Source organism: Taudactylus pleione, unplaced genomic scaffold, assembly GCF_031769625.1.
Source record: "Taudactylus pleione unplaced genomic scaffold, aTauple2 ptg000934l, whole genome shotgun sequence".
Taxonomy (NCBI): domain Eukaryota; kingdom Metazoa; phylum Chordata; class Amphibia; order Anura; family Myobatrachidae; genus Taudactylus; species Taudactylus pleione.
This window is the reverse complement of record NW_028285335.1, coordinates 1,414,216-1,439,162: the sequence shown is the minus strand read 5'-3', so window position 1 is coordinate 1,439,162 and position 24,947 is coordinate 1,414,216. Positions and strand designations below refer to the sequence as shown.

General features: G+C 42.7%; 1 protein-coding gene across 3 annotated transcripts in view; it reads left to right on the top strand.

Annotated features, from left to right (window-relative positions):
* Positions 1-24,947, top strand: part of FOXP1 (forkhead box P1) — an 801,632-nt gene that overhangs the window by 247,307 nt on the left and 529,378 nt on the right. For all 3 annotated transcript variants that reach the window (XM_088459772.1, XM_088459768.1, XM_088459769.1), the window contains one exon: positions 15,443-15,531. The gene's annotated coding sequence lies outside the window, so the exon portion shown is untranslated. The remainder of the gene's footprint in view (positions 1-15,442; positions 15,532-24,947) is intronic.

The window sequence follows — 24,947 nt, the reverse complement described above, 5'->3', positions numbered from 1 at the left end:
TGACATCACTAGTGATGTCAGTGGGGCCGGCTTCTGACGGTAGGCGTTCCCTTGGGAACGCCTACGTCTGGGAGGCACACCCCCGGCACGCCTACCAAAGGGGGCGTGCTGTCAATCAACATCGACAGCACGCCCCCTTTGATCAGACACACCACGAGCGAAGGAATGTCCTTCGCTCGTCGCGTCTCGCGCAGGCGCACGATGGAGCTCCCTCCGTCGTGCGCATGCGCAGTGCACACCATCGACCCACTTGCGAGTGGACAGCCGCTCGCGAGTGGGTCTGAATCAGGCCCATGGTTCACAGTTTTGACCAGGAAATGGCCTTTGGAGCGAGCAATACTTATCTCACACCTACCTCCAGAAGCCTGGTAATTGTTCAATAAGGAATCTGGATACTTTGCCTTTACGACTTCCACTTAAATTGGCCACCATGAAAACTTACTGTAAACATGTTTGTAATTGGAAAGCTTAATGCCTTCTGTCTGTCCTTTCTTCACATCAGTATATTGGTGCATACACACGGTCAGATATGTCAGATGAACTATTGAACGATTCAGACAGTATTAAAATCTGACCGCAAACACATCAGATGTCAGATATCGTTCTCTGACAAAAGGGAACGCGCATCGTTCATCGTTGCAGTCACACATGTCAGATTTTCTTTCAGATATGAACGATTGAACAATTTTTACAATCGTTATCGTTCAGAACATCTGACCGTGTGTATGCACCATATGATATAGCCACAACATAATTAAGTATGAGAGTCTGTCCCTGCATTCATTCCTGGTAACCTAGGGCCTGATTCAGTACGGATCGCAACGATCGCGGCTGCGATTACGTACGCAGTCTCACTGCGATGATATGCTAGTCCGTTGTGATCGCTATGCAGTCGCAGCACAACATAAGGACGCCCAGCTTACCTTACACACATCCGTAATACTTAGCAAGACTGCAAAACCATCAGTAACATCGAGTACCATCGCAGCCTCACGCACACACCTGCACAAGCTCTGACCTTACTCAAAAATTGCTAACCTCATCGCACGCAGTGAAAGCCCAAGCTGCCTATGGCATTGCAGTGGTTAATTTATGCACGCCCCTGCAACATCGTTCAAACGCATTGGCACGTCTGCGTTTCGACGACCCCCACCCCACCCTCCGTCACCACCCCCAAACAGTACTTCCTATCAATAACTCTGTGATGGATCTGCGTAGTCACTGAGATCGCAGTTCCGATTGCAGTGGCTGGTTCGCACGCACGCACTGTGATGCATGCGCAGAAAACAACAATCGCTTGATAGCGTGTATAATCGCAGTTGCGATCCTTGCTGAATCAGGCTCATATTCTATAAATAGAATTCATTCAGGCAATGGGGTCATCTGATAATTGGATTTGAATGCATATCAAGCACGTTAATCATTATGTGAGCAATACAAAGCCAGCTCTAATATGGCATCATGTATGTTCAGGAAATTGTGTTTGGCACCCAGATTATGCAACAAATAAAAAGTTAAATTGTAATGCCATTTTATGTCTTCTTAGCAGTAAACGATTGTTTCCCCTCCAAAATTATTAAAATAATGGTACAACGCAGGAGGAAACTTAGATTGGAACTTCACGACCCCTTGGGTTAAGTCTCCCTGCTCTATAGTACAACATAATTGTTTTATCACAATGTACCCCTGGAGTCTTAATATATACATTGCTCACATCACGCTACATGTTGGACAGCTGTGCACTATATAAATTAAACAAAACAATTGCTTATATATGCCATTTGGGTGCACTATAGAAGTTTATTGCAAGCCACTAACATGTCACCTTGTAACCATGTCTATTTGTTACACGAAAGTATCATAAAGAGGGAATGTTAAATTTGTAATCCTTCAAAAAGCCAATCAACGTTGCTAATGGACTTAATATTTACACCAGTCTTTGCTATTTCAATAAAGGATAGGATCTAAGAAAGAAAAAAATTGTACTGTTTAAAAGAAATAAACTTTGTAAAATAAACTATGGAGATCTAAGCAGGTCTGTACTGTAAAAGGTCTCTGGTTTTCACTCTGCACCTCACAAACATTTTATATGGAAAAAGATCTGTTATAAATAGACATTTTCTGCGTTACTGCTGATATTTGATCACTGAAATGATAGCGGAGACTTTGCAAATTTTGTATCATATTTTTTTTTGCCTTTTGTGGCAAGAGATTTTCAGAGCGCGTACTTCAAATACTAACCTACACCTCCTTACAATTTTTTCGGCAAGGAGATGTGCCAATTGCAGAGAGAGAGAGGGAACTTTTATGGTAAAGATATTTATTTTACACACAAACAAAATAAATCCATTGTGTTTTCACCCCTCCTGAATATTGTGAATCCCTGATTGCTTAAAAAAAAAAAAAAAAAAGTTGCATTTACTCTTCATAAAAGATTTTCAGACATGTTACGACGTAGATTTAGTGCTTTGCCTGTTGGATACATTTGTTTTACATTGTTACACTAGGATGGCTGCTTATTGGCCTCTCCTCTTTCCTTGCATGATGTATGAGAGCATATCGGTATCCATATCTACAGAAAGAGTCATAAGGTGGATTCTCCGTTTGCCATACCTGGCCAATACCCAGATAAACCGCACTCTCATTTCAGTACGCAATTTTTTACATGCATATGTTGGGTGCTCTACTTTACTGCTGTGCTGTGAGCGCTGCCTCATGTTCCTAACCTTCGTTCTAGAATAAAATGTTGCCAATTTCAGATTCCCACTGAGAAGCTGCTAGCAATACGCATACTTTCCATCATTTACATCAATTGTTGGTTCAAGCAGTTTGTCATAGGTTGCACTCCGTAGGAAATACAAAGTTTACATGTTAAAGTCCAAAGAAAAAAACAAAATCAAAACCCACATCTAACAGCTGGATAGAAACAAAATGATGTGTTTGGTGAATGTATCATATAGATATGTAGGCACCAATTAATCACCAGAATACCAATTTACTGTAATTATTATTTTTATTTAGTTTTTATTTTTTGTTTGGTTGTTATGGTTTTTTTGCTTTTAGTGGTGTTGTGTTGGTTGCATATACTCATTTGTGTTCCAAAAAAAAAACTATTGTGCGTCAAGATGTCTTCATAGTGGGTTTGCTTTTAGACACTTATTAATTTGAACATCTCCAGCTGCAAATGATTATAATCACAACACGATCTGGTTGTAAAGGAATCTAATTGCTTGTAGTAATCATTAATTGCTACAAAGATCTGTCTTGGGTCCCAGTTTATGTTCATTAGCATTGGCTGTGTTATTGGTTACATCCCTCGGGTCCCCAATTCTTCACGATACACCATCATTTTCTTTTACTTAGGCATGCTGGCGCCACACCTAAAACCCATCTTTGCTTATTTCTTTTTGCCCTGTTTGCAAATGTCAGAAAGACTTACATTTTATGTCCAAATATCCCGTGCTGATGGATAAACGATTGCATGTGTAGAAAGCAAAACACATACAAATGAACATATTTATACAAATTCAAAAATTTGGCTGGAGAAGTCCCACTTGGCTGGTCTCAAGACAGCTGAACAGATTTACAAGGAAAATATATGTCCGCATGGCAAGCAGCGTTCCAGCTCAGAAGGGGATCTGCAAATACTCCTGTGTGGAATCAGCATAGGGCTTTATTCATAAACCCTGGAATGCACACTGTGCACTTCCTAAACTTTTCCTGTGCCACTTCTTGAATCTGCTCTCTCACAGAGTAAAGGAATACGGAGGATAAGCTTTACCACATCATAAGCCGCCGCATTCATAATTTTCCACATTCACGCAGTTAACCGATTGGACTGCTTGCAAAAAAAAAAAGCCATTTCCTGATAATTTTTTTTTTGGGGGGGGGGGGGGGTTTACGCAAACGTTACTTTAAATGCAATGTTTTAGTTGAATTAATTCCCAGTTAGATTTTGTGTACGTCCTAGCTCTTTTATTGTAATATGAGTTAATATAAATTACGGTCCATGTCATCGCCGGCTAGATGAGACTAGTATTTAAGAAAAGACTCTTGGTAAAATAGAATAAATAGAATATTTCAGCTGACTGTTTGCTTAATAATTTCGACATACTGGGACATTGTTTCCTTTATTTGAAAAAAAAATTAGACTAGGTAATTTTGCTGACTGGCCCGAAATCAAAAGTGTTTGACATAGGATTTGAACCCAGTTTCTTAAACCGGACTGTAGCAGTTTGGGTGGGTAAATTTGGACAGTTTTATAGCAAAAGCTCCAGGCCTGGTGCCCTAAAGTGACAATCACAGATTAGTGGCTTTTTTTACTAGTACACATTGAAGAAGGGTTTCATTTATCTTGTCTAAAATGCTAAAATGATTACAGATGGTCTGCTTTGTAATCTTGTTGGAATCCCTGACCTTTATTTGTGCTGGAACTTCCAACACTTTCAGGTGGGAAAACCAGGATGTGACTGTAGGATTTACATATTTTCCATTCATAGTTTTTATAATGTTGTGCAAATAATGTAATTAGTATCATAATCTTTAGCGGTTAACTCCTGACAAAATTCCAGTGATGAAACGCGTTGGGTGGCCCCCTCACGTTAGTTCTGTACGGAGTTATTGGATCTCTTTTGGCAAGTTGGAGACTCAGCTGACTGCGGTCCATTTTCAGAGAAGCTCTTATTTTTTTTGTCCCTATTTGCATGTTTGTAAACTTTTATTTAATCAGAACAAAACCTGATTGTTACTAGGAATATGATCTCTGTATTCCCATCCTAATTTGGAACCCGAGTCAATAAAGATTAACATTGTAGAAGTGATGTTGGTAAAATAACCCTTTCTGACTAATGTGTTTATTTTACCTGATTTTTTTTTTATTTTTATTTTATTTTATTCTTTTATTTGTGTTTTTGGATACCATTGCACTTCCATGGCAGTTGACACAATAAGCAGTTGCCTAGAATTAAGTTTTATTCAATGTTCTTTTGGGTTGGGTACGGCATCCCGACTGTCAGAATCCTGGCGGTTGGCATGCCGGCAGCGGAATACCGACCATGAAAATGCCAGTGATTTCCGGTAAGTATTCTAAGGCTAACCCTAACCGTCCTTCTTTTCTTCCGCAGCCTAACCATCCTCTGTGGCACCCTAACCCTATACTCCCGCAGCTTAACCCTAACCCTCACCCTAACACTTACCTCTTGATGTTATTAGCATTTTGACCCATTGGGATCCCACAGCCGCTTTAGTGAGCGGCGATTCTGACTGCCGGGATGCCGACTACATCCCTTTCCTTTGTTGCGTTTCCCTGATGGGTTTTGAATGATTTATATCTTATCTGCTGCTGCCGCTAAATGGTTAACTCTCCCAAGCGACTGTTACTGGGCTTAATGCTTGTGCTGCAAAATAGTCTTTTCTTGGTAATAAAACTGAGGCATAAACAAAAAATAAAATCTTATTCATGACGGAATGGTTAACAGATGCATGCAATAATTCTTTCTTCTATGAGGGGGAAAAGAAAAAGTCAGTGGCACCCGAAAAAAATATATATATATTCTGACGTTCTATTTTATTTATTTTACTTTGCTAAATGAAATGTACAGCTAAAGCTTAGGGCACCAGCTCAAACATCTGCAGAAAGTTTCAGTTCAGTCATCTATTGTAATAATTAGCTCCTTGTATTTATTTTCTAGACATTACCTTTTTCTTATAGTTTTCCCAAGGTGCTTTGTAACAGATCATTTTTTTATGTGTGTTTATACAGGTTGGTGCTTTTATAAAAAAAGAAAAAAAAAAAAAAGCCTAATGTTGCCTTGCAGAAGCATTATAACCTAAAAAGATTTGAAACTTTGCTTTAATCGTTAAAACGCTTTGTTGCACGTTGGAATTTTGCAACATTTATTTTGGCTCCACTTCAAGAAATACAATTAAAGGAACCAATCCGTCTTGCCGCTCCTTGTTTGGAGTTTATGTAGGTTTGCAAAAACTGTTTGGTTGCCATGGAAAGGTGAATTTAGTCCTCCTCGCAGAACAGCTTAACAAATTGGTGTTCATGTATCAGTAGCCTGCCCCTTGTGAGCTGATGGAAGTGATTCCAGAATGCTTCTAGATTCATCATCGCCAGGGTTGCGAAGTCATGCCTTTAATTAATGGCACCTGTAAATGATACAGGTTATTTGGCTGATCGGAGTCAGTCTGTTTCTTAACTGGTTTTAATTAGCCACAGCGCCTGAATAATTTATAGTTGTCAGTAATTAAACGGATGAGTCGGGACGAGGTTCATCACATCAGCACAGTATTGGCTCCCAACTTTTTCTTTCTACTTGCCGGTAGCCATGTTTTGACCGGAGAACAAACCTACAGAGTATTTGTTAAAAAAAATGTAAAAAAAATTTGTGGGGGAAAAAAACCCAACATACAATGAATGTTCGTGGTCTGTCTGGTATTTAATAACAATATAGGATGATTCATCGTAAAATACTTTTGCAGATTAAGTCATTTGCATTGGGTTCAGAAGTGTGGCCTGCTTTACAATTCACAGAATACACAGACTGGAGTTTATTAGAGTTTCACAAAGAATGGTGGTGTCCTATGCCAGGTTAGACCTACCAGGGAGCAAGTACAGGGGTTCGTTCGTGGGCCGTATTATAGGGGCATGTCGGCCTGGGGATGATGATGTTTGGGAATGTGGGTGTGGGCATACACCCCTACACTATCGGCCCCACTGTCTCCCTAAATGCATAAAAATAGAAAAATTCCATCATTTTGTGAGAAAACTAGAAATACATTTTTTAAAATACTTCTGATTTTATGGTTGAATGTCTTGGTAAAGTCCTTTACCTTAGTGGCCTATTGGCATACTGGTATCTGTAATGGTTGCAGAGTATGCAATGCACATGGATCCAGTGGGTGGCCCCCACATCCCACACCCGGCATCCATAGTAAACTTTATTTGTGCCGGCCATCTGGTCCCTCCTCCACGGCGCCATCTGCCCAGCGACATCTTCAAGAAGATGGTGCCTCGCAGTGAAAGCAAAGCTTCTGGCACTGTGCCAGAAGCTTTGCTCTCGTGCCCATTCGCCATCTTCACGAGTGTCATTGGAAAGATAGTATCGCGGGGAGGAGGAGAGGAACCTGCTCGCTGGTGCAAGGAAAAATTTGGAGGGGGAGGCTGCTCACAGGAGGGGGCCTGCTGGACATGGGCCCCCTCGGACGTTTATACGCCCCTGCCTATTGGTCATCATTTTTAAGCATCTTCAAGATCCAGAAAGGATCCAGTGAAAGTACTGCAATACTCCGCTGACTTACTCACCACAACTGGCGTGTAGCAACCTATGGTATTCTCCCAGCCACCAACTACACTTGTTTCAGGGTCAAACTGCTTGTTTATATCTGCAGAATGCATTCGGTATGAAATCCCGGCTCACGCATTGCCGGCAGTTCGATTCCCGGCAGCGGCAGCCCGACAAAAGAGCAGAGCCCGGCAGTGGAAGTCCGACAGCGCTGGAAATCCTGATCGTCCCTAAGGTAAGTAAAAACTAACCTAAGCAACCCTAACCCTCCTTAGGGGAGCCTAACCCTAACCTCCCCCAAAGTGCCTAACCCTAACCTCCCCCCTCTAAGTGCCTAACCCTAACCCCCCCCCTTCCCTGCTGCTGAAACCTAAGTCCCGGGGGGGTGCGTAACCCTAAGTCCCCCCCGTGTGTGCCTAACCCTCCCTCCCCCTAGCCTAACCCTCCCGGGGGGGTGCCTAACCCCGTCGCCCCCCGGGTGCTCTAAACCTAACCCTCCCCCCTGTGGCTGCCCACTCGCGGCGCCCGGCATCCCGGTCGGGAAAATGACAGGCGTCTAGATTTTAGACGCCTGTCATTTAACCCTAGCCGGGATTGAAAATTCGGGAAGCCGGCGGTCGGTATTGTGGCCGTATCCCATGCAGAACATCTCTGAATTGTACACCTCTAAAGCTGGGTACACATTACCCAGCTCACCTATGCGATGCCCAATGGTACAATATATTGGGCAGTTGGTGCACACTCTACTGTCCGGTGTCTGACCGCCCAATACATCGTTCACCTGCGCCATTCACCCTCCCGACGTCGCCAGCTGGGTGGCTCCATCTGCCGTTCATGTACAGCCGACAGAACGACATAGTGCATACACACTAGGCGAGCCGGACTATATGTCGGCCCAATTTGCCATATTGTCCGAGAAATCATCCAGTGTGTACCCAGCATTAGTTGATTGTTGGGGGTTTGTAAAACATGTTATAATTGTCATAATCTAGGTTACGTACAGTTAATAAGTGCATATGCGTCTACTTTGTCTGTCTGGTTTCCATGGCACTGCAAATTGCGTTATTGTGGCATCGCCCTGGCATGATATGTCATGATTACTGGCATCATGTAGTGATGCGATTCACGTCATCACACCCCATGTCGCTGGAAATGTGGGAGAGTTTTGTACTCTCCCGGAGATTGGAAGGACTCCCCAAATTTGGAAGAATTTCAGAAGCGTAGGCATGTACAGTATGACTATATGGCTTGTCTGCAGATGGCTGAGAAGTAACGTGTATGCTATACTTTTTTGGATAGAGATCATTGATTTCTATGTAGAAACGCTCTTTTAGTGCACATGATCGCTGGACCCAAGTGGACAACAGAACAAGGTGCGCTGTAAATGGGTCCTGTTGACCTGTCCTGTCTATGGGAGTATCTGTCTCTCATCCCTTCACCTTTGAAAGGTTTTAGCAGATGAAGGCTGTTTATAAGACTCCAGTGTGCAGCCTGGGCCCTAGTATGATCTATCACTCTTCTATGAAGACGTGTTGCTTGGGGTTCTGTGTCCTAAAACCGAGCCAGCGTAACACTTTGCAGGGGAGTTGTGGTCTTGGAGGGGCCATTCAGAAGCCCCAATCACAGACATTGAGCTTCTGATTGGTGCTCCCTCTCACATTCCCCTCTCGCATTCGTTTTAAAAGTAGTTTCTGAAAGTCAGCTTTAAGGAGGAGATACAGCATACCTTCTAAATAAGACTGGGAGTTGTTGCCCATAGCAACCAGATTCTAGATATCATTTTATAGAATGTACTAGATGAATAATAGCTATAATCTGATTGGTTGACATGGGCAACGCGTCCCCTTGTCTTTTATAGAAAGTTTCTCCTCCTAGTGTCTTTGAGAACCCAGCCCTTTGGATCGATCATGAGCGTTACCTATGTGTAATTTATTGCTTTATAGACTTTACATATAACCTAACAATCTGCTGATTCATCGACTCATTACCAATACCAGTTTTGAATATTAAAGGACTTTTTTTTTTTTTTTTTTCTTTTTAATTAACCCCACTCCAGAAAAATATAAGGTTGTCAGTCTTAAGGGATATGCAAGCTAAGCTTTAAAACAAAACAAAACAAAATCAAACACTGGGGTTATTTAATGCTCCTATTTATTCTGATTACAGCAGCTGGGTGGAGCCAATTCCCCTGTATGGACACGCCAGCCCTGGAGTTTAGCTATAATCCCAATTGAAAATGTGTTGGATCCTAATTAATAGCAGTTTGGTATATAAACATATAGGACCATCCCAGATCCTTTTCTTGTCCATATACATGATTTGATATTCTTTTCAGCACTTGCCAAGTGTAATTAAAACATTTCATACACTGGATTATTTTTGCCCGTCTGTTGTCCTACAAATGCGGCTTTGACAATAACAGCAGAGTATAATCTTGCCTGTAGCTGGCTCATTCTAAGGAACAATCATTTTCATGTGTTGGCTGTTACAGGGTAGGGCAGGAACTGGCACACGCTGCCCTTCTAACCCGTTAACGTAAAAAAGATGGTTCCGTCCTATAGGCTAAGGCCAGCATGCCGCCTGTAAGCGCCTACAAATCATCTTGTAGTCAGTTTGTAGTCTCATTTACAGTTGTAAAATCATTATTAATGTTAATGCGACATAAGCAGACCTGGGAATTTACTATGCCTTCTAACCGCCATTGTAGTTGTGCACCACATGTTTATGGCGTTCTGCTGTTTTGGGGAGATCGCTAAAACTGTAACTCCAAGAGGTTTTGATTATTTTCTGTATAAGGCCCCTTCCCCATTGGCGTCAAAATAGTAATTTTTTTTTAAATTTGAGGTACTAGTTGTATTGCTTTGCCCTGCTGCGGGAGTGGCCCATGTGACCAGTAGCGCTATACAGATTGGTGCCAGCAACGTCTTCACCTACCACTCACAGCAATGTCACTATGTGCCCTGTGCACAGACTGCTATGTAGCCTCTCCTATTCACCCACCACTCACACCAATGTCACTATGTGCCCTGTGTACAGACTGCTATGTAACCTATCCTATTCACCCACCTCTCACACCAATGTCACTATGTGCCCTGTGTACAGACTGCTATGTAACCTATCCTATTCACCCACCTCTCACACCAATGTCACTATGTGCCCTGTGCACAGACTGCTATGTAGCCTATCCTATTCACCCACCACTCACACCAATGTCACTATGTGCCCTGTGTACAGACTGCTATGTAACCTATCCTATTCACCCACCTCTCACACCAATGTCACTATGTGCCCTGTGCACAGACTGCTATGTAGCCTATCCTATTCACCCACCTCTCACACCAATGTCACTATGTGCCCTGTGCACAGACTGCTATGTAACCTCTCCTATTCACCCACCACTCACACCAATGGCACTGTGTGCCCTGTGTACAGGCTGCTATGTAACCTATCCTATTCACCCACCACTCACACCAATGTCACTATGTGCCCTGTGCACAGACTGCTATGTAACCTATCCTATTCACCCACCACTCACACCAATGTCACTGTGTGCCCTGTGCACAGACTGCTATGTAACCTATCCTATTCACCCACCTCTCACACCAATGTCACTCTGTGCCCTGTGTACAGACTGCTATGTAGCCTATCCTATTCACCCACCTCTCACACCAATGTCACTCTGTGCCCTGTGCACAGACTGCTATGTAACCTATCCTATTCACCCTCCACTCACACCAATGTCACTGTGTACCCTGTGCACAGACTACTATGTAACCTATCCTATTCACCTACCTCTCACACCAATGTCACTCTGTGCCCTGTGCACAGACTGCTATGTAACCTCTCCTATTCACCCACCTCTCACACCAATGTCACTCTGTGCCCTGTGTACAGACTGCTATGTAGCCTATCCTATTCACCCACCACTCACACCAATGTCACTGTGTGCCCTGTGCTCAGACTGCTATGTAGCCTTTCCTATTCACCCACCTCTCACACCTATGTCACTATGTGCCCTGTGCACAGACTGCTATGTAGCCTTTCCTATTCACCCACCACTCACACCAATGTCACTCTGTGCCCTGTGTACAGGCTGCTATGTAACCTATCCTATTCACCCACCACTCACATCAATGTCACTGTGTGCCCTGTGCACAGACTGCTATGTAGCCTATCCTATTCACCCACCACTCACACCAATGTCACTCTGTGCCCTGTGTACAGGCTGCTATGTAACCTCTCCTATTCACCCACCTCTCACACCTATGTCACTGTGTGCCCTGTGTACAGGCTGCTATGTAACCTATCCTATTCACCCACCACTCACACCAATGTCACTGTGTGCCCTGTGCACAAACTGCTATATAGATGATAGTAGAATAAAGTAATTCTAGTTCAAAATATCCAACATTGAGAAAATTTCCATGTACCTGGCAGAACTCTTAATCAAAATGTCTTTTTAGTATAATGTTGTAAAATGAAGTGTGTCTAACTCGCCTTATACAGCCGTCTTTCGCTCAGACAGTTCCTGGGAGTGAAATAGCAGCGAAGGCTCTCCGTCCCATAGATGGCAGTAATGAGACACATGACCTGCTGCTGTGGCTTTTGAGGACCGAGAATTACTGTGACGCGTTTCTCAAATTTGTCAGTGTAGTGTGTGTGTATATATATATATTTCGGAAAAATTGTTGTTTTTGGGGAGCGCCTCAATAATATTGTCTGAGAAATAACATCTCATTGATTTATTGTAAGATAAGTAAAAGAATGATGGGAGTGTGATGGTTATTCCTTAATTAGCACCTTTTTGCGTACACCCAAACTAGTTAAACTTCAAAACAGGTAAGAATTTTGTATAGCAATTTAATATCACTAAAACATATTCAAAGTAATTAAAATGTAAACCTTTCTTTACATGATGTAAATAAAAGTCATCATTTATACAGAGTTTTACATATATTGGTGCATTGAATGGGTGCACTTATCGTTCAATTTATTTTTGATGAGAATATTTTCACCCAACGCATTTCATCGAAGATGACTTCTTCTGGGGTGTTTAACTTTTAAATGATTTCAGAGTGACTTCTCCTAATTACATCTTTCTTAATCAGTTCCTCAAATCAGATGACTCTAAAGAACTCCTAAGTGAACTTTATATAGTCATATATCATGTCAGATACTTCTAAAGATAATTAAATGCAGAAAATGTTCTCTCTCCTCTCTGTGCAGCTCTGGAGCTCAAGTGGAAATCATTGAGATGTTATTTCTCAGACAATAATATTGAGGTGCTCCCATTTTTCCTTTCTATTTTAAACACTGGTTCATACTGGCAAGGGGCCTCTTTTGGGGTATAGCAGCCTAATAAAAATCAAATAATCTAAAATTTAATTGTATAGTATATTAGTGACTAAATATCACTCATTTCTTTAAAGAGTCCGCAATTCTGGCGCAATTTAGGTATCCCCATGTTATATTTCATATATATATATAATATATATATATATATATACATATATATATATATATATATATATCAAAATAACGCCGGCACTCCGCAAATGAATACACTGTACATGCCTAAGTGCCCTCTGATGGTCCCAATGGATCAAAGATATACATACAAATGACAGCGGCACTCACAGGACTTGTAAATAAAGACTCCAGACTCCCAAGGTCAAGTTCACCGTTTCAGTCAAACGACTTTTATCAAGAAGGTTTCTTGATAAGTCGTTTGACTGAAACGTTGAACTTGACCTTGGGAGTCTGGAGTCTTTCTTTACAAGTTCTGTGAGTGCCGCTGTCATTTGTATGTATGTATGTATGTGTATATATATATATATATATATATATGTATGTATATGTATGTATATGTGTGTATATACACACAGTACCAGTCAAAAGTTTGAACACCTTCTCATTCAATGGTTTTTGTTTTTTTAAATTGTTTTCAACATAGTAGATTGATACTGAAGACGTCAAAACTATGAAAGAACACATATGGAATTATGTTGTAAACAAAAAATTGTTAAACAAATCAAAATATGTTTTATATTTTAGATTCCTCAAAGTAGCCCCCTTTAGCTTGGATGACAGCTTTGCACACTCTTGGCATTCTCTCAATCACCTTCATGAGGTATCTCCTGGAATTGTTTTCCAACAGTCTTGAAGGAGTTCCCAGAGGTGCTGAGCACTTGTTGGCTACTTTTCCTTCACTCTGTGGTCCAACTCATCCCAAACCAGCTAATTGGGTTTAGGTCGGGTGATTATGGAGGCCAGGTCATCTGACGGAGCACTCTATCACTTTCCCTCTTGGTCAAGGAGCCCTTACATAGCCTGGAGGTGTGTTTGGGGTCATTGTCTTGTTGAAAAACAAATGGTGGTCCCAGTAAGTGCAAACCAGATGGGATGGCATGGCGCTGCAAAATGCTGTGGTAGCCATGCTGGTTAAGTGTGCCTTGAATTTTGAATAAATCACCAACAGTGTCAACAGCAAAGCACACCCACACCATCACACCTCCTCCTCCATGCTTCACAGTGGGAATCACACATGCAGAAACCATCCACTCACCTTCTCTGCGTCTCACAAAGACACGGCGGTTGGAACCAAATATCTCAAATTTGGATTCATCAGACCAAAGAGATTTCCACTGGTCTAATGTCCATTCCTTGTGTTTCTTGGGCCAAACAATTATTTTCTTCTTGTTTTTCATCTTCAGTAGTGGCTTCTTCGCAGCAATAAGACCATGAAGGCCTGATTCACGCTACTCCTCTGAACAGTTGTTGAGATTTATCTGCTACTTGAACTTCATGTGGTCTCTAATCTGTGGTGCTGTTAAGTAGCGGTTTCTGAGGCTGGTAAATCTAATGAACTTATCCGCTGCAGCAGAGGTAACTCTTGGTCTTCCTTTCCTGGGGCGGTCCTCATGAGAGCCAGTTTCATCATAGCGTTTCATGGTTTTTGCAACTGCACTTGAGGATACATTCAAAGTTCTTGAAATTTTCCGTATTGACTGAACTTCATGTCTTGTAATGATGGACTGTCGTTTCTCTTTACTGAGTTGAGTGGTTAGTGCCCTAATATGGATTACAACAGTAGTCAAATAGTGGTGTCCACTGTGTACTAACCCTAGTAATTCCACAGATTGACTCTTGACAAGGCACACCTGTTAATTCAAAACCATTCCAGGAGACTACCTAATGAAGCTGGTTGAGAACATGACAAGAGTGTGCAAAGCTGTCATCCAAACAAAAGGGGGCTACTTTGAGGAATCTAAAATATAAAAAATATTTTGATTTGTTTAACACTTTTTTGTTTACAAAATATTTCCATATGTGTTCTTTCATAGTTTTGATGTCTTCAGTATTAATCTACTATGTTGAAAATAATTGAAATAAACAAAAACCATTGAATGAGAAGGTTGACTGGTACACACACACACACACACATATATATATATATATATATATATATATATATATTTTTTTTTTTATTGGAAACATTTGCATTGCATCATGCCACTTGCTCCAATTACAATCTTGTTTAGATGAGCCAATGGAACGAATGCACTGCGCTATTATCGTTCAGTGCATGGACTTGAATGATCGTGAAAAGCCTGAAAAATGTTTTTTGGAGCATTTGGTTTGATGTTCAAACTTGTCCGATTCTCCCGACTATCGTTCAGCCACTGTGAATAGAGATTACCTCCATTATATATTGCAGTGTATGGTGGTGCACCGATTAGCGGGCCATCGCTCCTGCCCTCATCCGTCTGCCGGGTCGTCTGCACTAATCGTGCAGTGTATTGCCAACTTTACTTGCGTTCGCTGCAGGTGAACACATTGGGATCAATATTGTATTTTCTCCTGACTGCAAGTGGAAGTTCTTGTTGTTCTGACTTGTCAAACTTTATCTTATGTCTTTGAAGTTTGTTGTAACTAACACTGTGCACTAATGTGTTTTACTGTGGAGCTGAAATGGTCTCCTTTCAAATATTCATAAAACTACATAATTTGTTGTGTATTAAAATGTTCAATTTCACTGTGTTTAAGAAATCCAAAACAGGGAGCATACTCTGTTTGTAATTCTGTCTGATTAAATTGTCCTTGTTGTTATATTGTCTCTCCTGTAGTTCTAATTGTTGTAATGTTCCCTGTAGCCTTACGCTGTATGAAACCCTGTGACATATGAAAGGAGAATCCCCTGCTATCAATGGTGATAAGACAATGATTCTGAAAATATTCTGAGGTGAGAAGACCACAACTGAAGATCATTTAATGTTTACACAACTGCATCTTTATCTGTATTGTCTATAGTTAAATGGTAAACAAACAAACAAAATGAGTTTAACAGCAGTATACAGCGTAACAAGTGTGTGGGACACACTTTTTTTTCATTCATATTTGTACATTGAAGATCGTTCAGTTAAACAAAATAATAATATTGTAGAAGAAAAATATTGATCTTAATACTAAAACATTTTTTTATGCATCCATTTATGATAATGAACTGATTCTACGGTCACAAAAGGCTAATATTTATAATACTCCAAAATTTGTTAAAATATTTTAGTGCGTGTTTATTTAGTAGTGTGTGTTTGTGTGTATATATATTCAGTGAAGCTTTATTGATGTGGGATACAAATCTGTTACCAATGCTGTTACAGCTCACTTCATTCCCGTAGCCTTTCATACCAGTTGAGTTTCTACATGTAATACTCAACTCCACTGAAATAATGGGGATGTAATTAGTACACCAGCGGACGGGATGGCGAATGTCGAAATCCCAGTGCCAGTGTATATCCCAACGCCGGAATCTCGACAGCCGCCATGAAGGTACATCAGGGTGTCTTTGCTTTTAGCTGCGGGGGGGGGGGATAGGTTTAGGCACAATGGGGGGGCTATGGTTAGGCACCACTGGGGGGGGGTTAGGGTTAGGCACCACTGGGGGGGTGTTAGGGTTAGGCTCCACTGGGGGGTTAGGGTTAGGCACTAAGGGGGGACGGTTAGGTTTAGGCACTAATGGGGAGGGTTAGGGTGCGGGGTTGGGAGGGTTAAGGTGCAAGAATGGAGGGTTAGGGAGAAAGGGGGGGGTTAGTATACTTACCCGACCCCTGTCGGGATAACGAGCATAGGATGCCGCTGTCGGCATTTTGACAGGAGGCATCCCGGCTGCCGGTATTTCATACCGAATGTGAAATAATGAATGGGGTATAAAATTAATGGGGGGGCACTATATAATCTGTGTGAATAGAGCACAACACTAGTTAAATGGGTGTAGTACAAAATGTTGCCATTCAAAATATCAACATGCTCTGAATGACGACACGGATGTTATGTTGACATGTCGGTATTAACGGTGTTGTCATGGCCACGTCGGCATGTTGACATTGCGTTTTTCGGGTATTTGATCCATAACCACAGCCTGACCCTACACCAAACGTGGACTTTCGGAATTGTGCCTGCCGACATTCACAATGTCGACATTATAACCATGTAAACATTTTGAATGCCGACCTTAGGATAGCAGCATACCGTTTAAACCCCTTCTATAAACTCCTCGGGGGAGATGTATCAAGCCTCAGAGCGAGAGATAAAGTGGAGAACTTGCTCAAAATAACCAATCCGCTTCTAACAACTGCTCCACTTTATCTCTCTCCAAGCCTTGATACATCTCCCCTGTAGTGAGTATGTACACAATAGACATGAATGGATATCTTCATGTTCCTTGAAATAACTTTGTGCGCACTAAAATGGAACAATCCACACCCAAAATAGTAGCCACAATGCAAATGCACACTGGTACAAACGCAAATAGGGCACAGTGAGTAGAATGGGTGCTATTTGAACATGTAATTGCATGCTTTGCGCGTGCCCGTCGACTTTGCGTTTTCACCATGCAATCACATACGAAAGACAGACGCAGCACTTAGATGCCAGCTAGAGACATCCCTTAATTCCTAAAGTCATTAAACTTCATTACTGTACTTTGAAGTGTACTATAATATACATTATTCTCATTTGCTTTAAGGATACAGCTGTTGTTTTGTTTTCGATTTTTCAATTTAAGATATATAATCTATTAAAAAAAAAAAAAAAGAAAAAAGAAAGCCCTGAAAATAAATCTCATCTGGCGGCTATCCCTTTGGCTTATCTAAAGGACGGGTTGCAGATAGGAAGAACACAGGAACTTGTGTCTTCATTGGGAAGCCTCTCCCTTTCCCTTTGGAGGAGTTGGATCAGTGACAGTGTTCATTTCAGCTCTATTCCTAATATGGGTGACTCATACTCACGTGTAATGTGTAAGCAGGAAGGTAGCCGGCTGTCTTAGCCTGAACGCAGGTAATGAAGAATTTGAGATTTTTAAGGGAATAGGGGAGGGAACACATAAATATTGTGGCTCTACGGGGCAATATGAGTTACCATTAATGGATAGTTATACACTGTGTTTACATGGAAACCAGTGGTTTTGCCTTTTACCTGTTTTTTTGCCTTTTAAATTGACAGTTTAAAAAAAATACAGGCTAACTGGCCAGACTCGCGTCCGTGCTTGCACCGTGCATATCGTATTGTGCACGGAACATAGTGATTACGCTACGGTACTTGTAATTTTACAGTAGGTTGATCTCTATGGCCAGTACATCGCCTGTATGCTGCAGGTTTCGTCTTGAAGACCACTAAAATTCTATACCTTATGAGTCCAGGACTTGAGTGAGTTAAAAGGATGGCACATTTTGTATAGAGGTCAATGAGTTCTGCAAATCAAATTAACATCTTGTTTCGTAGAGGTTTTTATTATGACCCCACAATCTTCCTGTTTCAGTTTCACAGGAGACTCACATTATTGCTTGGCTCTGTTGATAATGTATGAACTGTGAAAGTGAGATTTTGTACTTAAAGTCCAGCCCTCCTCTTGTGGCATTCCTGGCGCATCTGCTCCTGTTACTTACATGGGTTGGAAGGTGCTTGTGCTACATTTGCAGAGTTGGTCTCATCTCTCGTTTGTATCCAACTCTGAATGAGGTCCACTGTTCTCCCACCCTCGTTTGCTCTAACTCTGTCTTCCAACTCTTGTTTTCTGTGTCTGTCTTCCCATCTGTGTGTTATCTCTCTCTATCTCTCTGTCTTCCCATCTATGTGTTATCTCTCTCTATCTCTGTCTTCCATCTATTTGTTATCTCTCTCTCTCTCTGTATTCCCATCTATGTGTTATCTCTCTCTATCTCTCTGTCTTCCCATCTATGTGTTATCTCTCTCTATCTCTCTGTCTTCCCATCTATGTGTTATCTCTCTCTATCTCTCTGTCTTCCATCTATTTGTTATCTCTCTCTATCTCTCTGTCTTCCCATCTATGTGTTAACTCTCGCTATCTCTCTGTCTTTCCATCTATGTGTTATCTCTCTCTATCTCTCTGTCTTCCCATCTGTGTTATCTCTCTCTATCTCTCTGTCTTCCCATCTATGTGTTATCTCTCGCTATCTCTCTCTCTTTCCACTCTTGTTTTCTGTCTTCCCACCTTTGTTCTGTCTCTCTCTATCTCTCTGTCTTCCTACTCTTATTCTCTGTCTCTATCTTCCCATCTATGTCTTTTCTCTGTCTATATCTCAGTTTTCCCCCTTTTGTTTTCTATCTCTGTCTTCCCACCTTTCTGTCTCTGTCTATCTCTCTGTCTTCCCACTCTTGTTCTCTATCTTCCCACCTTTGTTCTGTCTTTCTCTATCTCTCTGTCCTCTATCTTCCCACCTTTATTCTGTCTCTCTCTATATCTGTCTTTCCACCTTTGTTCTGTCTCTCTCTATCTTTGTCTTCCCACCTTTGTTCTGTCTCTCTCTATCTCTAGATAAATAAGCCCCTGAGTCCTCCACTTTCTCTATGTGTGCCTCTTCTTTCTCTGCTCCCCCTCCCCGCAAAGCACTACATCTCGCCTCTCTTCCGCGGGATGTACCTAGAATATCACCAAAGACCATTCTCCCGATAAGATCTGTCCTTTGCGATCCCCCTGCTAGAGGGACTTCTAGGTTTAACACCCAGAAGTCCCTCTGGTGTCCTTCTGTGAATGCGCAGAAGGACACCGGCTGTGGTGGGCGATGGAAGGTATCCGATTGGGTCCCTCTCAGTAGGAGCGTTCTGATAAGAAGCCCATAGTCTTTTATTGGCTAACACCACCTGAAGATTGTGTTATCCATCGGGATGAAGCAACGCATGCCGGTGCTTTTTACATATGGGATATGCGGTAAAACCACTGATAGCTACATTTTCAGGGGTTTTACCGTATTTCCACCTTTAATACATCCCGACCCCTATTTTTTGCTTTCTTGCACCTATATCTGTCACCCCTATCTTGTACTTAGATTCCCTCATACCATCCTCATTCTCTCTCTCCTGTCTTTCCCAGCATGTTCTCTGCCGTTTTGTATTCCCACCCTTGTTATCGCTCTGTTTTCCCACCTCATTCTCTTTATCATGGTCTTCCTACACTTAATCTCTCTCTCTTAGGTGCCTATTCATCATACGATAAATGTCCCAGAAACCATGCAGAAATGCATTCATAATCAGGGGTCTGAATAGGACCACCTGATGATGAAGCAAACTTCAGATGGTGCCTCTTCTCGTAGCCCCGCGCCTTCCTATGGGAAGGAGTTCCTGGTGAGCGACAAAGGATCCGTCTACACCCCTATTTCAGTTTCTCTCTGTCTTTGTACCCACTCTCTCTATCCCTCTGTTTGTCTCTCACCCTGTCTATCTCCCTCTTTCTGTCTCTCTCTCTGTCTCCAACCCACTTGCTGTCTTTCTATCCCCCACCTTCTCTTTCTGTCAGTCTCCCTCCCTCATCTAGTCCATCTGTTTCAGCATCTCTCTCTGCCTCACACCTCGCTGTCCCCCCTTTCTCTTTCTGTTCCCCATTTCTTTGTATTTTTCCCCACTTTCTCGGTCTCTTTCCCCTTTTCTCGGTCTCTTTACCCATTCCTCTCGGTCTCTTTACCCATTCCTCTCTCTTTCTCCATTCCTCTCTGTCTCTTTCGCCATTCCTCTCTGCCTCTTCTCCGTTCCTCTCTCTCTTTCCCCATTCCTCTCTGTATCTTTTTCCGTTCCTCTCTGTATCTTTTTCCGTTCCTCTCTGTATCTTTTTCCGTTCCTCTGTCTCTTTCTCCGTTCCTCTCTGTCTTTCTCCGTTCCTTTCTGTCTCTTTCCCCCTTTCTCTGTCTCTTCCCCATTCCTCTCTGAATCTTTCTCCATTCCTCTCTGAATCTTTCTCCATTCCTCTCTGTCTCTTTCTCCGTTCCTCTCTGTCTCTTTCCCCCTTTCTCTGTCTCTTCCCCATTCCTCTCTGAATCTTTCTCCATTCCTCTCTGAATCTTTCTCCATTCCTCTCTGAATCTTTCTCCATTCCTCTCTGTCTCTTTCCCCATTCCTCTCTGTCTCTTTCACCATTCCTCTCTGTATCTTTTTCCGTTCCTCTCTGTCTTTTTCTCCGTTCCTCTCTGTCTCTTTCCCCCGTTCTCTGTCTCTTCCCCATTCCTCTCTGAATCTTTCCCCCTTCTTCTGTCTCTTTCATCATTCCTCTCTGTCTCTTCCCCATTCCTCTCTGAATCTTTCTCCATTCCTCTCTGTATCTTTCTCCGTTCCTCTCTGTCTCTTTCCCATTCCTCTCTGTCTCTTTCCCCCTTCCTCTGTCTCTTTCCCCCTTCCTCTGTCTCTTCCCCATTCCTCTCTGAATCTTTCTCCATTCCTCTCTGTCTCTTTCCCCATTCCTCTCTGTCTCTTTCACCATTCCTCTCTGTATCTTTTTCCGTTCCTCTCTGTCTTTTTCTCCGTTCCTCTCTGTCTCTTTCCCCCGTTCTCTGTCTCTTCCCCATTCCTCTCTGAATCTTTCTCCATTCCTCTCTGTCTCTTTCCCCATTCCTCTCTGTCTCTTTCACCATTCCTCTCTGTATCTTTTTCCGTTCCTCTCTGTCTTTTTCTCCGTTCCTCTCTGTCTCTTTCCCCCGTTCTCTGTCTCTTCCCCATTCCTCTCTGAATCTTTCTCCATTCCTCTCTGTCTCTTTCCCCATTCCTCTCTGAATCTTTCTCCATTCCTCTCTGTCCCCAATCTTCTCTGTCTTCCTGCCTTTTGCTGTATGTCTCTCTCACTGTATGTTTGCCTCCTTTTTTCTCTGTCTTTCGCCTTCTCTGTCCCCGTTAATTTCTCTCTCTCTCCCCCACCTTCCTTGTGTCCCCTTTGTCTCCCGCATCTCCCCCTTTTCCTCTGTCTCCACCTCTTTTCTTTCCTTTTCTCTACACTTCTTTATCTCCCTCTCTCCCCTACACGTTCCCTCTCTGTCTACCCCTTTCTCTCAACCTCCCACTTTTATTTGTCATTCCCACTACTCTCTATCTTTCTGTCTACACATATTTTCCTTATCAGGCACACATACCATTAGATGGAAAACATGTTTTACTGGGAAAGACTTCTACTGGGCATGTGCGGTTTCTGCAGTAATATTTTTCTAATGGACAGAGAGGGCCTTATTCAGCATTGATCGCTATTCTGCTAATACGCACGCAACGCAGTTGCTAATATAAGCGGTGATATGCAAATAATTGCATTCGCATTGCGATCGCAGCCTGACATAAGGACGCCCACTTCCCCTTACTCACATCCGTATACTTTAATAACATGGCAAAATAATCGGTAACATCGAGGAACATCGGACCCATACGCACATTTAAGGCAGGACAGACCTCACTCAGGAATTGCTAACTTCAGCGCACGCTATGAGGCCTCAGGCTGCATATGGCATCGCAGTGGATAATTTATGCATGCGTTCAGCTGGCCAAACCCCCCCCCGTTACCGCCCCAAACGGTACTTCCTGTCAGTCACTCTGTGATGGGTCTGTGTCGCCACTGCTATCGCAGTTCTGTTCACAGCGGCTGGTTTGTGCACAGCGATGCATATACTCAGCTGCAGAGTGCAACAATCTGCCGATTGCGTGCGTATTAGCAACTGCGATACTTGCTGATTCAGGCCCATAAGCAAGACCTGATTAACAGTTGGGTCTCTAAAGGCCATGGAGCCATCACAGGTCTACCCTACTGGCGTAGCTTCTCATACACCCCCCGATTTCACTATACATTGCATGGGGGGGGGCTGTTTTGTTTAATTAAAGTGGTACAAAATTCTGTATCTCTGCGGTACATACAAGGCCTGATTAAGGGCCACATGGGCCTAGGCTTATTGTGGGAAGCTAAGGAGGTGTGGCCAGTTCAGTGTGGGTGTGGCCAGTGCTGTGTGGGTATGGTCAGTGCCATATGGGTATGCACACGACCGCCGGTCTATGCCGATGCTGGAATCCCGACAAGGGAGTTAAGATGAGTGTCGAAATACCGACGCCGGAATCCAGGAACACTCGTGCCCGAATGAAGGTAAGCCGAGGCGCCCATAGCCGCGCGCCGCGGGTTGGGTTTAGGTAGCATAGCAGGGTTAGCATTAGCTTTTGAGGGGGGAGATTAGGGTTAGGCACCCCTACGGGGGAGGGTTACGGTCAGGCACCACTGGGGAGGTTAGGTTTAGGCACTAAGGGGGAAGGGTTATGGTTGCATGAAGGGGGGAGATTTAGGTTTAGGAACTAACGAGGAGGGTTAGGCTGCGGGGTGGGGAGGGTTAAGCTACAAGAAGAGAGTGTTAGGGGGAGAAGGGGGAGGGTAAGTATACTTACCCGACCCCAGTATTGTGACGGGAGGCATCCCGACAGCCGGCATTACATACCCTTTCCTCACCCCCAATATCTTCCTAAATACGTAAAATAGGAAAATTGCATAATTTTGTGAGTAAAAATAAAAATACAATTTTAATATAATGTTTTATGGCCGACAGTGGGCAGCTTGGTGGCTGGACATGACATGCTGTCATGATGATAGGCCTATTTTTATGTGGAGAGCCTGGGGCTGTAGTCCTGCCTGCCCTCTTTGTTAATCTGGCCCTGGGTGCACGGTGATACAGATTGTTAAATTCTGCTGCAAAATGTGTACTATGATAAATAGACCCTGTAGCGGCAAAGCTAATTTTACATCAGAATGGGCATAACTGCAAATGATATTGTATTAGTAATAACATGTAATTTTCCCTTGTACATTTGTATGTCAAAATCCTTTGAACTAGAGTATGTGTACTGTACTCTAACCAGCATGAGGTCTGGTGTGTGGAAAGGTGACAAGCTTTTGAAGCTGAGCAAGAGAGGTTATAGCAGTGTTGGCTAACCTTGACACTCCAGCTGTTGTGGAACTATATATTCCAGCATGCCCTGCCACAGTTTTAGCATGCCCTAATAGCAAAACTGTAGCAGTGCATGCTGGGTTATGTAGTTCCATAACAGCTGGAGTGTCAAGGTTAGCCAACACTGGGTTATAGGATGGTCTGTCTTCCTGAGTCAGCCATAAACCTGTTTCACTGTATATGGCATAAAATAAATATGTCTGTGGAAATTATAGGACAGCTGGCCAGACCCTTCCTAAGAACAGTCCTTAAGAGCCCTGTGTTCGGTTTGGGAACAATTATCAAAAAATAGTTGTTTATACAGGGAGACAGTCAGTCTCCGGAGGTGTGAAACTTTTCAACTCGTCACTGGGCACGTTTATTGACCCAAGCCTGTTTCCCAAACTTCACATAGGGCTAAGTAGGTAATTAAATGACCCCTGCTCATGTGGCCAGGAAACCCTGAGCTTCAGCCAGCTAAACAGTCCACACTGAGCTGAAAAGGGTTAAAATCATCCCCAGTGAGTGGGGTGCCTGGAAAAGGCAGGCATAAATATGTGAGTCAACCCTGACCCACTGGTTCATTCTGCATGATGCTGTCGAAGGATACTGATGATCCCTAATTTATCACTGGGAAGGCCTCATCCCAGAACCATTTAATCCAACGTGATCAGAATGGTTTGTTTCTCCATTTTTATTATTTTATTTGAATTTCAGGAAAGTGTGATATATTCTTTGTAACTTTCTGAACATAAGCTTTGAAGACATTCATGAATTAAACATTAATTCTAGTTCTGGATCTGTGTCTTTATGACCCAAAGCCTTATATGGCTCATGTTACCTATTATTATCGATAATATGCAGGTAGGAGCAAAAGCTCACCTTATGCTTTAACATTATATTCTTCTGATGGTGGCAGTTACCAGGTTTAGTTAACCACACGTGCTGAGGTAACCTGTAAACATCACGGGCGGCGATTCTCAGATTGCCGTATCTGGAGGGTCAGCTCCACAGGACTGTGACTGATCCCCCTTAGTGTGGAATAGTAGGGAATGCTGAATATCAATGTGCATTGCTGCGGAACACCCCTGTTATATGTTAGGTGAACATGAAAACTTCACCCTACAGGTACTTATTAGCGGTTCTTACAAATGTTACCCTATACCAGCTGTCCCTGATTTACCACATAATAATGTTTCCAGAGCTTATTAGTTCCCCCTCGTAGCCGTCTATCTCCTTTATAGAGTGAATGTGTTATGGGGGAAAATAAGGGAGCAAGCGGTGGTCTACAGCCCAGTACATGCCGAAATTCACAAAGGGGGTTGTACAGAATATTATATTAGTAATAAATGTCCTAAAAGATATTAAGACAAACCTACACATAGAAGTGAACTTCTCTATCTACTAGGTACCAGGGACTTGCAGGAAAGCC